The sequence below is a fragment of the Chionomys nivalis genome, chromosome 23 (assembly GCF_950005125.1).
Source record: "Chionomys nivalis chromosome 23, mChiNiv1.1, whole genome shotgun sequence".
NCBI lineage: Eukaryota > Metazoa > Chordata > Mammalia > Rodentia > Cricetidae > Chionomys > Chionomys nivalis.
The window spans coordinates 3,559,295-3,576,237 of NC_080108.1; the positions used below are offsets into that span (position 1 = coordinate 3,559,295).

The following is a 16,943-nucleotide window of genomic DNA, read 5'->3' on the forward strand; positions in this document are numbered from 1 at the left end:
GAAAGAGTTGCTGTTAGATCCCCAGATGAGCCCCTCAGCTCCAGAGAGGCGCAGTCTGCAGCTCCTACTGCACCAGTGCAGTAAGGTAAACAGCACTGCATGTAGCATGGGATACCTGAAGAGGCAGCCCGAGATTTGCAGTGGGGTCAATTGAAGCATTGCTATGACAATACTGTAGCCCTCCCCCTGCCATCCCTCCACCTTGTTCTGGATCCTATTCTCGTTTTCAGTGGTTGGTTTGAGGAGCGTGTGCCTATAAACCTTCTGCAAGGGAGCCTGCCCAGACCCAGTCAGGGAAAGCCCACTCCCTGCATCATGTATGCCATCCCTGGGTAAGCTCGATGTCTCTGTGCCCAGCTAGTAGCTTGTCATCTGTGTTTGCTTGCTCTTCAAAAAGCACTCAGCCAATGAGAACAACACATATTCCCTCTGCTTCCTCTTTCCTTAGGTAGCAAGGAGACTCAAAGATAAGTTCTCCATCTTTCTTCTCCTTTGCTGATATCCGAGGTAAAATTGTGCTGAATTGGCTCTTTTTCTCTCATTTCAGACACTACTCCTCCCAGCCTCTGACTCTAGGTGAGACTGCTCTTGTCCACAGTTTAGTTTTGGGGATCATCATAGATCAAAGATGTCGTCAGGGGCCTGAAGAATACACTCCCCTGACTCTTGGCATGATGCAGTCAGCATCAATTTAGGCACACAAAGTCAGGTTGTCATTAACTCTTTTGAACAAAAGACACAGACTGGTTAAAGGGTTCCCACACCACACGGCACTTTTATTGCTAAGCCTAGGCTGATCTCTGCCTTTCTCGATTCTGACACCTTCAGGGGAGAGTCCTGGAAAACATGGCTATTAGCTTAGGGGACCCCTTGGACTGGGCTCTCTTTATGCTATTGTGGGACCCCAAAGTCTTGGTTATGTCTAGATCCTGTAGCAAGTACTAAAGAACATAGTGGAGACGGAAGATGGAGCAACAATCCAATGTGTAAGTCCTGGCTGCAGGCTGGACAAGGGCTTTCTCCTGCTTGGACTCCTCCCTCATTGGGTCGCTCATTGTTGAGAAGACTCATCACGGTGCTGTTCACTTGCCTGCGTGACTGGATGGGGACTGAGAAGGAAGGCCAGTATACTGAAAGGAGGTGATACACGCAGAAGCTGGAGTACAGTACCGAGCACACAGAAGGGGCTCGGAGAGAGAGTGCTTCCTGACTCTGATAGACACAGGACAAGTAGAACCAGTTTATAAGGAGCCTGGCTCTAGTCCCTGAGCCAGGAATGTTCCCTACAATCCCTTCATAGCGTCACATGGAGCCAGAGAAGCACACAGATTAAGTACAGCTTCTGCCCCCATGCCATCTGAGTGTGAGGCCTGCCTCTGTCAACTGGCCATGTGGCCTTAGAGAAGTTGACCTTAGAGAAGCTGCCTAGCCATTTGTGCCTCTGTTTTCCCTTCTGTAGGATGAAGAGGGAATCCTGCTATATTTCTGAGTAAGGATTGCCATCTATATGCTTAGATTTTGCTGGGCACATGGTAAATGTTTAAATGTTTAATGCCATTTCTATCATCACTCACGGTCTATAGGCCAGGAAATTGAGACAGGAGATTTACCCACTTCCTTAAGGTCAAATGTCTGAATAAGGAGCAAAGCCTGCATAGAATCCCTAGTCTGCCTGGATGCTGAGTGTACATATTTATCTTTATAAACAATTTCTTCTGTTACTCCTTTTACTTTTTGCCTTTTTAGAACAAAATGAGTAAGGGACACTCCAGAGGGGATCTGCCTCAGAGACCTCACTGGTCACTCTTTTGAGGGAGCTGCTCTCACCTGCTCTGTGGGAGGAGTCTCAGAGTCATGTGACACAGTGTGGTGCTACAGGTTCACTGAAGAGACAGGCAATGGCTGAGACAGCAAACACAGATCCAGGTCCAAGACCTGCCACTGCGATAAAACTTAGGCTTTTGATTCAACGGGAACATGGTCTACAGAGAAACCCACCAGCCCCATATACCAGTGTGAACTGGTGACCTTCAGGGACCTTGCTACCCCAGGGTAGACTGGTAGGTAGAACAAGCAGATGTCACCAAGCACGAGTGTTCCGTTAGGTGCGGCAGTGGCTCAATGACGAGCTGTGGTCCTGCTGCACCTGTGTGGGGAGCAACTGGCAGAAGGCTCTGCACAAAGAACTCTGGCAAATAGAGGGCAAATGCAAAGGATTTACCAATGTTGTACGTGGGCATTGAACAATCAGAACAGACAATGGGAGCGGGTGCGGGCTGCAGAACCACACTGCCGTAGGGGTCAGATGTACCAGCTGAACATCTGCCTCAGTATCATAGAAACCTAACATCCAAATAGACAGGGGAGACTCCTCAGCTGAGGCCCAGGAGTCAAAAGAGAATTTACAGCTGATCTCCCATGAAAGCCCTGGAGAGGATTCCTTAACCCTCTCAATGCTCTCAAGAGCTTGAGTGAAAAACCCTCCGCACTGCAGGACAGAGACAGGGCCTTTGGGCTTCAGATCAAGACTAGGACAGTCTCTCCTTTTGGTGCACAGGGAGAGTTACCAAGAGAGCAATGCTCTGATTCTATCCAAAGGCAAGTCTGTGATGCTATATAGTTCCATGGTCACCACATGGTTATTCTAGCTACCCTTTCCATCCACCAAACAGTTTCCCCTGCCCTGGTGCTTGTAGAAGAGACCACTTAGTCATTGGTGTCTTCAAGAATCTGAACAAAGCCTGGATTCATGCCATGTGAGGGACCCAGGGCAACAAATGAATTCCACCAGAAATCTAGTCGCAGCCCAGTAGCCCCTGGGAGCCTCTCCAAGCCCCTATTCCCTGACTCAGCTCAGCTTCTCTGCTGCTTGACATTACAGGCACGCGTGTTCCTAATACCTTTCGGACAAAGTCACAAGGGGTCAATTATCTTGCCACCATGAGGCTGGAGGACCATTTCGCCGGCTTGCATAAGATGAAACTCCACATGATGAAACACGTCACAGGCCCAGAAGGTCTTGTGAGACAGCACAGGGAAGGGAAGGTGGTCCCTTGAGAGCAACGCATCAAGATCTGCGCACCCCCACCCTTCGCTCGGCCGCACTCACTAATAATTTGGCTGTAGAGAACTTGCCAGATAGAGAAAAAAATAAATCCCCAGAGAACGTGGTCGCAAATTGCCCCACTATTTTCCATGAATTGAGAGAGCATCTGTTGAGGCTGTCTTTGTCCTGCCTGTATGGTACAAATGAGGCCTATTCCCCCCGAAAGGACCCACTGTGCGCTGACTCTATCAGGGGCTCTTCATATCATCTTTTCTACGTTGTACAGCTTCTCAGTCTTTCCCAGCTCCACCCTGGCTGTATGGAAACACTGCTTTAGGTTGTCAGGCACAGGATTTGAGTGACAGCTTCATAGGAATTCACAGTTGCAGCCACGACCCCCAGCTGTGCCTGTGAGGACAATCACTTAAGAAACCAATGCATCTCGGTGGGCAGGACCTTCACTGAGTGCCAGCTCTGGAGTCTTAGGCCAAATCCCTCCCGGGTCTGCTACTCTTAAGTTGTGCAAACTGGGGAAGTGGCAAAGCACGTTCAAGCCATTGCCTTTACTGTAAATGGTAATAAGTAGAGCATCTCGTGAAGAGGGTGTTGCAGAAATTAAACAAAATATCGCACTCATAGATCACACCGGGATGTTTTGATCAATAACAGATCACATGTGCAGTAACCGTCTTCTGGGATTATAACTGAGCTGGCAGAAATTTTTACTGCTTATACCATCATTATCATGATAGAGTTCAAAGTGTTGTTCGTATGATCATGGCGATGCTAAGGTAAACAAGCCGTGGCCAGAGGTGTGACAGTGGAACATGACCATTGTCTACAGTACAAACTACTTGGTAGCAACAGCAAGCTGCTGTGGAAGTCTATGGATTCAGCGTGTCTTTTTATTGTGCTTTTGGAATACATTTCTATACTTACTACAGTAACATGCCACTGCGCCCTAGGTTAGTACAGTTTTCTTTCGTACAAACAGCATGCCACGAAATGTCAGCGCCAGAATCACGTATCAATGCTAATTACATATCTGATTCATCAAGGGGCCATGTGAAGTGACCAATCCCTGTATCATTTAAAAGGAGTTTGTAATTCAGAGCGGCTACACGATGAAGAAATCACCTCACCTAGCAGTTCTTAGGGCTCATCTCATCCTTCGGAGACACCTGAGAAAGCCCTTAGGGCTATGTGCAGCTAACACACAGTCAATAACTTACTGCTAACACTATCGATCAATCGATCTTCTATCCCTGAGTTGCTGCAGACCCAGCTCTGTATGGCTGGGGCTTCCAGTTGCTACCTCAGGGAACTTCACCATCCAATGGAGGGAGACCACAGGCAACAAAGTGTTAGGATATAGCATTGCTATTTAAAGATCCAGCTCCAGTCAGTGACACCCCGTTTGGTCTAGGTATTGTATGTACATGTTTCATATAAGGCCAGGGCTTATGGCTTCTAGCCTAAACACCTCGATACAAATCCTAGCATGATTGCCAGACATTTGCACAATCTTGATCTCGTTCACAGGCTTTTTGGAAGCCGAGTTACCTCATCTTGAGAACAGTTAGAGAACGCATACACAATACTGACACCCCTACTCCCTACTCCTGCTGCTCGGTTGACAAGTACTAGCGATGGTTAGTATATATCTGTCAGTTGTACCTGAGGATTATCAGCAATCTGCCCTTCATTAAAAAGAATTGCAAAGGCTCTAAAGCTTCCTCCTTGAACAACAAGAGGTGCCAGGAGCAGGGGTTCCAGGCACACAGCAGCCACCTTGTGAGCCTAGACACCAGCTTTGTCCATTGTGAGTCAGATAAGGGGAGAGGTCACAGCCTCGGAGGAAGAGGGGACTGCAGAGTCTGTGATGGGGGAGCTGCCTCGGAAGGATCAATGTAAGGAACAGGAACGGAATCTGATCCCGACACATCTCTGTCCCCTGCCTAGACAGCCACACACAGGGCACACTTTCAAGACCAACATGCAACAGCCTGTGCAAAGAGACTGAACAGACATGCTGAAGAAAAGCCAAGTTGGGAGTAAAGTGAGGAGCATACATGCATACATGCACACACACATATGCATGCATGCATGCATGCATACATGTATGCCTACTCCACAGGGCTTTCTGGGGGAGCCAGGGGCTTCTCTGGAAACCAGAACCTGCCTGGTCTAGTCCCCGTCAGAGGACTGTGGGATAAACAACAGTATTTGAAGCAGAGCTTAGCATGGCAGGGCCTGATTACCTCTGCAGCAGGCTATGCAAATTAGATCGCAGCAGCCCCACAGCTGAGCAGGTGAGAGAGGAACAAACCAAACAACACAGACTCAGACCTGTTTACAGGAACACATTCTTGTAGAGAGCCTGATAAGTCTGTTGCTAAGCCTGCCTTGCTCCTGTCACCAAGCACCTGCTTCTCATGCAGGAAAGATAATCACTCTGGGAACGAGTGCCGCTCCGGAGCCCTGGCAGAACACTCACAGTGTAGAGCCAAGTCCTCCTTTCAACAGGCCTTCCCCTTGTCCTGTTTGGGGTGAAGAGAAACCCTACCTGGCAGGGAGAGGCTCTGCCCTGTGGGTTGCCTGCAGCTGAAAGTGACCCACAGAGAAAGGAAGATGCCCCCCGAATTCCAAACTCAGAGCAGCTGCTGAACAAAGACCCCAAAGATTCTTGCTGGGACAACACTGAACATCAGGGGAGGCGGTCCCAAGAGCATGGCAGCTATCACCTGTCAGGTCGGGCAATCACCTGCTTTGTTCCTGCTGAGTGAGGCAGATGAAGGGAGAGAAGGCAGCCCTGAAGAGAGGGAGTACAGCAAAGGGTGTGTTGGGGGGGGGGGTGCCTGTCACAGAGATTAGTACAAGAAGCAAGAGTTTGTAGTTGACTCGAAAGAAGAAGGTAAAAGAGATCTGGGTAATTCTAGCCAGGATGAAGAGATAGCTGGCCTCCCACTGTAATCAGAGAGGTCGATGAGGCTTGTTAAGAGCCGTTTTGGGGTGCGGAGAGAAGCTTCATCACCAGCACCCATACCTGGAGAGCACAGAGATCTATAACACCAGCTCTCAGAGATTCAGTGATCTCTCCAGCAAAGGCTGACACCAATACACAGGTGGCAAACACCAATACAAATGCATCAACAAAAAATTAAAATAAATCTTTTTAAGCACATTTCAGAGCTCTGATGAAAACTTCAATCTGGTTATATGTCTCTCTCTCTCTCTCTCTCTCTCTCTCTCTCTCTCTCTCTCTCTCTCTCAAGAGTGCTTAGACCTTTTTTCTCTCATCCTTTCTCCTTCTCTTTCTCCCTCCCTCCCTTCCCCCTTAACCCACAACGCCTGTCTTCTCAATTAAATAGGACCACCAGCCATTCCCAATCCACACTCAAATAGAAACATCAGGTTAGGTCTGAGGTTATCCGTGCACCCTTTGAAATTCCAGACGTTGAAGGAGCCTAAGAGCTTCCTTCAGCCCCAGAAGTTGTCATCCACATAAACAAAGAGCTCAGCCTCTCATCCCTAAGGCTCTTCATGCAGAGCCTGAGGCAAGGTTCTGCAGGGGCCGGAGCTAAGAGCTTGCTTCTGAGTCCAGAACCATTCAGCTTTGGGAAGCAGCAGTCGTCAGCAGGGTCACTGCACAAGGGGAGTGCGCCCCCGCAGCCCTTGGCAGAGTCTCTCTGATGTGTTAAATCCCAGCCACTTGGAAACAGGGGCTCTGGCCCTGGGCAGGTTGCCCTCTGGCTACCAACTTGTCCAGAGCTCAGACTATCTTCGCTCTGGGGAGGGAAGGCACTGATTTTCGTAAAACAAAGACTTAGACCCGGGAAAACAAAACAAAGCAAACAACAAAAGGCACAGGACTTAGCTTGAAATCCAGTTACCCAAGCACCATCCTTTCTGCTGAGGAATAGGTTTAATAGGGTCATTCATGAATAAACTTCATTATATACATATATGAAACCGTCAAAGAACTTTTTAAGAATTCTCATTCATGAGATTAAATCCCTGGAGGAAGTCCATTGAGGTCAGAAATAACTTAGTGTCAGTCTGTGTCCCAAGCATATCCAGGGCAACTTTCTCATTCATAGATTTACCAGCTGTGTCACGTAACACTAACCAGTGGTGATCCGTTTGGCAACAAACAAATCAATCACAAAAACACTATAACCATGAACCCCAAAGCGGGTGTTAGAGGTTTCTGTGAAATTACAGTGGTGGGAGGAGGAGCTTATATCCCGGAGGCACACGCTACTCCACATTAACCTGGCACTCTCTGTGCCCAGCACAGAGCTGAAACCTAAGAGTCTGATGAAAGCCAGCTCCAAAGCAACACTGAAAAGAACAGATCTGAGGACGAAGGGTGAAAGACTTGCTGAAAGTCCCGGGATAGGTTGTCACAGGGCCTGGGTACAGACCCACTGACTGCTGATTACAAAAAACACTCAGGGCTCCCAAAGACACAGGCCACGAGTGTCACACCAGCCAGGTTCTAATGAGTGCCGCCATCCTGCCGAAAGACCTCACCCAGGCCCAAGAGATCTTCACAAACTTCTCTGCTCAAGAGTTCAACCAGGTCACGGCAACAAAACAGAAATCACAGCCTGATTAATACCCAAATACTTCAAACTGCCTCAGTTTATCTCCTTACTTTTACACAAAACAGAGAAGTCAGGAGGCTGGGGTGCAGGTCCCCACTGAGGTGAAGCCCTGGCGACCAGAAGTACGCATTGTTTCAGGATGCGTTCGGCATCATAACTTACCTACTGCCCAAGGGTCCGAGAAATTGCTAGCCCTCTCTCAGCCTCAGATTGTCCATCTGCAAAACAAGAAGACAACCGCAATGAGCCTGGGTGTCCTCTGCACCCACAGGTGTCAAAGATTCGACACTAACATGTTCCTGGAACAGGGTGTTTCAGATGCTCAGGGGTCACCAGGGAACTGTTCACAAATGAAGTGTGAGCGTAAGGAAACTTAAAAGCCGGATGATGGCTGTGTGTCAAGCACAACACAGGCAGTACTTAGATTGCAGTGTGGGAAATGCAGCCTTCCAATCATTTTGGCATACACTTTTGGTTTTCATAGATGCCGACATACTATGCTAGGGACACCGTAAGAAAGCGCACCAAGAGAACTACCTCACACGCTCTCTTTTATCATGTGGGGTTATTTTTTTATATTTATTTTGTAATTTTTGTCGATGTGTGTTTGCATGGATCAACTGTGTGTGGAAGGTGCCCTGGGAGGCCAGAAGCGGCCATCAGGTCCCTTGGAGTGGGAGTTACAGGTGGTTGTGAGACAACACAGGTGCTGGGCACTGAAGCCTGTGTCCCCTTTTCTCCCAGGAATATAGTTTATTATTTCTCATGGCAGGACAATGGGATATGAAATCTCAGGGACTCATCAGACCACAAGCCCCCCTTTTCTTATCCCCAGTGTTAGACCAGCGCTGCTGCCTGTCTTCTATGTCTCATTCTCGTCTCTAGTCCCTTCCTCTGAGCACTTCGCAGGCTTGTACTCTGGCGTCTGGCAGCAGCACTGTCTACGCCGGGTCCAGTGGAGTTCAGGGTGGGCAAGTGTAGCCGCTGGACTCACCCAGCCTTCAGCTGACTCCCCTCTGAGAAGGAAGGGAGGCAGGCCAGCCCGCCATGCACAGACACTGCTTTGAAGTAAGAAACAAGAGGCCAAGGGAAAGGAAAGGAAACCATCCATCTGTGCCCTTACTCTGTGACAGCTGCCGAGCTGACACTGCCTCCAGATATTATCTCGTGATCCTCAGGAACCACAACGGGAAAGTTTCACAACCAAGAAGGTTAGTTCAGTCTGGCTGGCAATCCCTCCCAAACCTGCTCAGTCACTGGGGCCCGCTATCACGTGGTTTTCCATATCTGTGTGCCATTTATACCGTAGAGTACAAGTTTTCTAGATCAAGTCACTTGGTTTTGCTTTACTTAATGTTCAGATTTTTGTTGTTGTTGTTGCTTTACCTTTAGGTATTTATTTTGTGTGCGTGGGGGATGGGGCATGGCGCATTGCACAGGTGGAAGTCAGAGGGCAACTTGTGGGTATTGGTTCTCTCCTTCCACCCCATGGCTTCAGGAATTAAACTCGAGACACTGGGCGTGGTGGCAGGTGACTTTCCCTACCGAGCTGTCTCCCTGGCCCTTAACTTCATTTTAAAAAGATTTATCAAAGAAGTTCCTGCATTTCTTTGTTTCTTGCCCTTCTCGCCATGGTCCAATGAAAAGCAACCTTGCAACCCAGGTGGAGTCTGTAGCTGCCAAAGGGTTGAGTCCACCAGAGTAGCTGTGTTGCACACAAATGTCTGCGGCTGCCAGGGGTTAGGTGCTGCCTGTGGAACACATCTGCCCATATCTCATTAGAATCTGTAACCTTTGAAGGCTAAAATGCTCGTCCGTCTACCACTCGGGGGATGCTTGCATTTGGTCCGGGGTTATTCTGTGGCCTCAGAACTTAGAGTGATCACATTTTAAAGCTAAAGTCACAAAAGCACTTTCCACTATGGGATGTCATAGAGGTTCCCAAGGTCACGTAGCTACCTACGGAAGGAAGCAGACTTGCCATCTCTAACCCAATGAACTGCTCTGTGAATCCTGCAACCTGTTCTCAGAGCTCCCAATCTATAACTCCTTGGCATTTGGCCACTAATTAAGTTCTATTTCCGAATCAAGGCAGGTTCAGCCCATTCTGCAACACCATCAGCGCTTCCATAACGTGATGAGATCCTATCAAGGGCTATTTAAGTTCCCAAAAAAGGGCACTTTAGGAAGAAGTATCCAGGCTTCAAAACATGTGACTGAAAGCGATTCTTTATTCAAAGATCCAAGATAGTAGCCAAGGGACTAGAAAGGGCCTATCACATAATACCTAGGCCTCCGCTGTCTCTGGTAAGGAGGACAAAACCCCAATCACCAAGGGGCTGTGCTGGACTCTGGCTGACGAGGCTGGGGAGTAGGATTATTAGAACTCTAAATCCCCACTTCCTGCCATCGGCTCAAAATTCATCGCTGTGAAGTTTTTATGAGAAGAGAGGAAATAGGTGAAAAGGCTGGCAGAAGCGGCTTCTCCTGCTTTGGTGCAAGTCCGCATTCCCTCAACGAAGACTGGGCAGAAGCAGCAACAGAATAAAGCCCTGAATAGCCTCTCCCAGTCCAACAGCCCCTCTCTCTGGAATCCTCGCCTCTCCCCAATTCACATCAGAATTAGTCAATTATTGTTGTAGCCATAGTTCACGTTCTCCTTTACAGTCATTTTTATTTACCAGAATACACTAAATATTTTTAAAAGTTACTACCACCTGGCAGCATCGATTAAGATCCAGGCACCTGTAAGCCTGTCTGAAGGAATACAGAGAAACAGATGTTGACATAGTATGTGTTCATATGTTTACAAAGTAGGGCCACACCATGTACACTGACTTTAATGCTTTTTTTTTTTTTTTTTTTTTTTTTTTTGGTTTTTCGAGACAGGGTTTCTCTGTGGCTTCGGAGCCTGTCCTGGAACTTTTAATGCCTTTTTTAGTTTGTTTTTTGTTTTTGTTTTTCCAGACAGAGTTTCTCTGTGTAAGAGTACTGGCTGTCCTGGAACTTGCTTTGTAGACCAGGCTGCCATCAAACTCACTGAGATATGCCTGCCTCTGCCTCAAACTCACTGAGATCCGCCTGCTTCTGCCTCCCAAGTGGTGTGCCGCCACCACCACCCAGCGACTTTAATGTCTTTTTAACTTAGTAAAAGAACATACTCTAAAATGGCTACATGGATAGGTAATTAATCCCCCACTGATGGAGGTATATGTTTTCCAACTTTTTTGCTGATTAATATTTCATCCATTATTTTCATGTGGCAGTTTGATTACGTATTTTTAAAGCTATGCTGCTGAGCAGTTTTAAGAAATGTGCAAATGCCTCACACAAAAGAGTGTATCACTTTAATCTCTACCGGCAGCCCATGCGCGCACCAGCCTGCCTTGCTCTTGTCAATATTAAACATTAGGATCCTGGCTTACTCTTGTCAGTGTGGTAGGTGCATGGCACCTTGGTATTTTAATCTGCATACCTTTGATATAAGCATGTTTTTCTACATGTCTTAGCTTTGTTGGGGAAGCTGTATGTTACTGTATCATGCTTGCTGCCCTTTACCCATTTCTGAGTAGGTGCTGGGCTCTCTGTGTTGGTACAGAAGGATTTGCCATGTGTTTCTTTATTATTACTGCTGCAGCAGCTGCTATTGTGAGCTTGCTTCTAGCATGTTCAATCACACCCCCAGCTCCTAATTGCTTCTACCAGAGTCCTGGATAGCTGTTTTGACACATCCCGCATGTCACACTGGCCCTGGCCAATTATTCACCAGACCCTATCAATTCTACCTTCAAATATACCTGAAATCAGTTCATTTTTCTCCCTCCACAAGAGCTGAGGGGGCTGTGGGCCTCTCTCCCTGTGTTAGCATGGAGAGCATGTTAACACCTCAATAGAGTTAATTGCTACAACATGCAGAAAACAATGTTGATGATGAAGATATGCAGATTAAAATAGCAAGACACCATGCACCTACCACGCTGACAGAGATAAACCAGGATCCTAAGTTCCGCAGTCTCAACAAGCCACCGACACCTCTCACTGGGATTTCTGCAGGATCCTCCTTCCCACCCTGCACACCTTCTACTGTAACCCTCTCCCCGCAAGCCTGAGGGTTTTTGTTTTTTTTTTTTTTTAATAAATGAGTAGTCCCCAAAACTTCCTGCTCTCTTGAAATGAAAACCTGAAGTCTGTGAGGAGGCCTTGAGCCTTGAGACTGTTTCGAAAAGTTGGGGGCAGCGCTGCTGGGCATCCTGACTCTCTAGCCATGTCCCAAGCCACCATATCTGCTTCCTCCAGATTTTAATGATGACAGAAAGGAAATGAGGGACAAACAGGGTTTGTAGCAAAGGCCAAAAAAGGACTATCACATTTTCTTTTTCACACACAAAATTCAAGCCGTGGCCTTGGCAACAAGAGCCCTAAAAGTGGGGATGCCTGGGAGGCTAGATCCACATCACATGACACGCTCCTCTATAGCTCTGGTGGCTCTCCACCCTCCGTGCCCACATTCAATAAATGTCTCTTCAATGGATTCAATTTTAAGTCAAATTATGGAGTAATTACATCAAATTTACCCTCTTCCCTCCCATATTCAAAAATAAATTTGCATGACTGGAATTATTGACTTGATGAATTTGTCTTTCTATAGAGTGAGACATATATTTATAGATATTTCCTCCCCGGTTATTTTTCTGAGTTAAGTGGGGGAAAGCCGATAAAGGGAAGAGAGGCTCTGCTCTCCTCTGGCTGTGCTTCAGCATCTTGACTCTGCTCCCCGAGTCCACCTTGTCCTCAGTACAGCATCCAGCCAGCAAATTTACTGAAACTCTGCTTACTCTACATCCACACCCCTACAGGGTCCCAGAGAGGGACATAACAAGTCTGGTGTGGTATGAGTTGCTAACTTGACAGGATCGAAAATTACTTGGACTATGAACCTCTGAGCACACGGGCGGTAAGACCCATCGTATTTGAGAGTGCGTCTATTCCCTGGGCGGGGGCTTGAGACCCGATAGAAGGAGAAAGTGAATCAGGTTTCAGCTTGTACTCATTGCTCTCTGTTCCAGACTGTGGGTGTGATGTGGCTGCCTCAACATCCCTGCCATGGCAGAGTGGACCTTGAGCAGCTGAAATGAACCCCTTTTCCCTTGTTGCTTTTGATCACAGCAGCAGAGGAAGAAGTGATGACTGGTTCGGCGCCATTGCTTCAGGTCCATGGAGAAGCTTCTCAGGCTAACCTACCCCAGTTGCCAGGGACCTGTTGATAATGTCCTTTGATCCCCTGGGACCACCGACATATGGAAGTGGAAGGTCAGTAAATCAGGATGCTCTGGACCCTGGAGGAGGAGGCACCAAGAAAAACCAGTTTCTCTGCTGCCCTGGCCAGAGTCCAAGTCCCATCAGGAAGCTAAGACCAAGATACCTACCAGTAGTCTGGGTTCTGCGTCTGTCTCTGCCTCACCCCAAAACTCTACAGCCATGCTTCAATGTCTTTCCTTTGAGCCACCCCGCCCCCAGCACAAAAGTTTACTTCTCCACCTCAAAATCCAAGGAAGAGTGCTGGGGCGATGGGTGGTGCCCCTTCGTCCTAGAAAACACTGCTAACAACCACAGGCTCTGCAATGAAAGCCTGGACCTGACAGCTGCCTCTGATTTCCTCCCAGGCGGGTTGACCTTAGGCCGCATTTGAGACCTCCATGAGCTACCGTGTTTCCACCTGAGATGTACGCATACGGAAAGCCCTGGGTTGCCGCAGCCTTTATACGCCTGCCATCTAGCAGAAATTCAACACATTGGCAAATGCCATTCTGACTGCAATGAGGCCCCAGGTAAAAGACCTGGCTTTCCTGGTTTCAACTCCCTTAGGAGACTACAGGCAACTTATTCTAGTTGTGTGGCCTGAGCATCAAGTGGGCCGCTCACTGTCCTAAATGCTCTATAAATACCATTTCATTTAATCTGCATTTACAATTTTGTGAGCTAGGTGCTGTCATTTCCTTATTTTACAGATGAAACGAGAACCCTGAAAGGCTGGCAAAATGCTCTAAGAGCATCCATTGAGTAGCGGAGCCAGGATTTTGTTTATTTGATTGTTTGTTTCAGACAGGTCAAGTCTGTCGCCCAAGAATGTGGGATCCTTCTCCCACAGCTTCCCGAAGAGGAGACTGCGGGAGTATACAACCATGCGTGGGCAGGACTGAGACTCGGAACCTAGGCAGAATGGCACTAGAATCCAGTGGGTGGAGTGATTGTAGCAGGGTTAGGTGCGGTGTCAGGAACTCACCGAGTTCCCAAAGCCTTCCACTGAAGAGGAAACCATGGCTGGGTCCCAGAACTGTCTTGTGTCGGTATGTGAGAGCTGGGATGGAACAGAAGGTGGGTGATCACTGTCGTCCCCGTAACTGCACTGGAAAGGGAACCACCTGAACTCAGCCCAGCTGCCAGGAGGGTTGAGCCATTTGCTGGGTTCCAGACCTGAAAGAGTTATCAGGGACTCAGCACAGCAGGGCTGAAGAAAGCATAAAGAGCCCTTCTGGAAGCTTCCATGGTTCTTGACTCATCAGGCAACAGAGACCCTGAGGCCCAGACATGTTGTGTGAGTTCTGAGATGTAGAGGCTTTTAGGAAACTCTGTTGATCTAAGCTAGGCTAGTGGCCTTGCCACCAGATGGCCGTGTGAGGAAGTTATCTCTGAGGAGTACGCACCATAATTTTCCACGTCATCATTGCTGGGGCTTGGATTTTTACCCCTGGACTTCTGCTGTTGATTATGGTATCGAAACATGCTCACTTGAGCTTTCTTCTGGGCATTTTAGAATCAAAGGTCCTGTCCTTTCTCACTCCTTCTCAGTCAGATTTCATCTCATGTCTGTGGTCAGGGCGGTGGAAGCAATTTAGGATGAAAAAATTATACTGTAGACAAAAGGTCTCAACCCCCGCCACCTAACAACTCTCCACGGCCTGCCAGGGCCAAGAACAAAATCCTAGTGCGCTAACTGGCTTTCCAAGGACCAGCTAGGGCCTCCAGGCATCTGTCCCATCTGCAGGCACTCCCAGCAGGACGTTCTGCTTTGCACTGCTTTCCAGGGAGTTTGCTACAAAAATAATGGTTTTTATTATGTATCTAAGGACAAGAGAGGTCTAATAACCTCCAAGATGTTGCAGCATGCTGTTGATTTTCAACCAGACACACAGAGCAATGGGAGAGAGGTTTTTCTAATTTTAACAACTCAAGCAAGAGAGCCCAGCTTGGAAGAGCAACTTCTCCACCCAGCAATTTCATGCTCACCCTTCCATTTGACACACACTTGCCAGCCCCCACCTCTGGGCTGCACATGGGAAGGAACCGGTGACAGAGAAAAAATAGAGAGAGCACAGGGCTCATCTGTGTCCAAATCCCGACTTTAAAAATTAATGACTTTTGACATATTTCAGATATACAATGAAATATGATCATAACCGCACCCTATTTTCCCCTTCAGCTCTCCCCATACGCTCTGAACACAGCCCTCCCAACTTTGTGTCCTCTCTCTCTCTCTCTCTCTCTCTCCTCTCTCTCTCTCTCTCTCTCTCTCTCTCTCTCTCTCTCTCTCTCTCATAACACATCAAGTTCAGGTAGTACTGACCTATGTACATAGATATGGACCATCCACTTGGCTACAGGAGACCTACAAATGATCACATCCCCAAAAAGAATGATTCTCCCTTCCCCAGCAACTATGAGCTGCTAATAGTTCTTCAATAAGGAGTAGGTTTGGGAGGCTATGTACACCATCAAAAGCATCAAACCTCAGTTTTGTACCAAAGTTGTCACATGACACTGGAAAGATTACTCAGCGCCTCCATGCCTCATCTTCTCCATTTATAAATTGGGTCTCTTTATCACAGCATCTATGTATATTATGGGAATCACACAGGATCGCCATCTCCCTGGTCCCACTTTTATCTCTCCACTGCTCATCCTAGATGATAAAACATGTGTTGAAGCACAAGGTGGAAGAAAGGGTCCCGTGCTCGATAGTGGTACCCCACGAAGTCCCTGTTCTAATGGGTGAGAACGGGAAGTTGGGACGAGCCCTTGCCACCAGAAGGTCCGGGAAGGAGTGTGAACTACAGACCCATGTTGGTACAGGCAGTTGGGCAGGCAGACAGGCCGATGAGCATCCGAACATGTGAACTGGGAAGGGTTGCAGTTAAGGGCACGGGTCACAGTTTGTTCTTTTTTTTTTTTGTTTGTTTGTTTGTTTTTGTTTTTCGAGACAGGGTTTCTCTGTGGTTTTGGAGCCTGTCCTGGAACAGTTTGTTCTTGAGTTGCTTGATGTCTGCAGTGAAGACACATTGAAGGTAGGGATGGGATGGAGGCGGAAGTGGCCAGGTATAGAGCCACAGCTAATCGAGCTGAGGGCCTCCAGCTTGATAGGATCTCATCATGTTACGGAAGTGCTGATGGTGTTGCAGAATGGGCTGAACCTGCCTTGATTCGGAAATAGAACTTAATTAGCGTTCAAATGCCAAGGAGTTATAGATTGAGAGCTCTGAGAACAGGTTGCAGGAGGGGGAGTGGGTGTATTCAAAGAGCAATTCACCGGGTTAGAGGTGGCCACCCTGTTCAGTCACTACTTAGCATCCTATGTCGTCCCCTTCCTTTTAGACACCAGCAGCGAAAACTACCCAGCATGCTTCTTTCTGACTCAAGTGGTACAGTGGCCTCTGAGGCAGGCTTGGCAGGCCCTGGGCTGGCATGTGTGGGGCTGCTGTGGGGAACCTGGGGAGAGTGAGCGAGATACCACCCCCACCTCTACTGACCAAATGAATTTTACAGCACTAAGCCGGAGCGTTTTCGCATGCGTGGAGTGTGTGCTGGGTCCTGAGAATGCCGTGCCGTTTCAAGAGACAAGGCCCAAGAGTCTGTCACTGGAGGAAGCACAGATACCCCCAACCCCAAAGTAAGACCTCGGATACGTTCAAGAGAGGGCCAGATAACGGTGCTGTTGGAGCAAAAGAGATCCCTCAGTGGCACCGGGAGAGTTTCAAGGACTAGGCAGCACTTGCCGGGAGCCAGAGACTCAGAAGTTACTAGTCATGGGCTGCGAAAAGGCATTGGAGGCCTAGAGAGGGTATGTGTGGAGCAAATGGCCTTCCTGCTGGAGCTGGACCACATGGGTGAAGAGGAGGCAATGGGAGACCTGGGCAGAGAGGTAGGTAGAGGTCACATGGAGAGGGGTGTCACGTCTATCCCCTCCTGCTTTCTCCTCTGGAGCAGCAGGAAAGTGGCCATGCAACAGAAAC

General features: G+C 48.1%; 1 protein-coding gene across 1 annotated transcript in view; it reads right to left on the reverse strand.

Moving 5' to 3' along the window:
- The window catches only part of Tenm4 (teneurin transmembrane protein 4), a 664,092-nt gene that overhangs the window by 516,126 nt on the left and 131,023 nt on the right, over window positions 1-16,943 (reverse strand). Inside the window, 1 exon segment of the mRNA XM_057756666.1 lies at window positions 7,819-7,874. The gene's annotated coding sequence lies outside the window, so the exon portion shown is untranslated.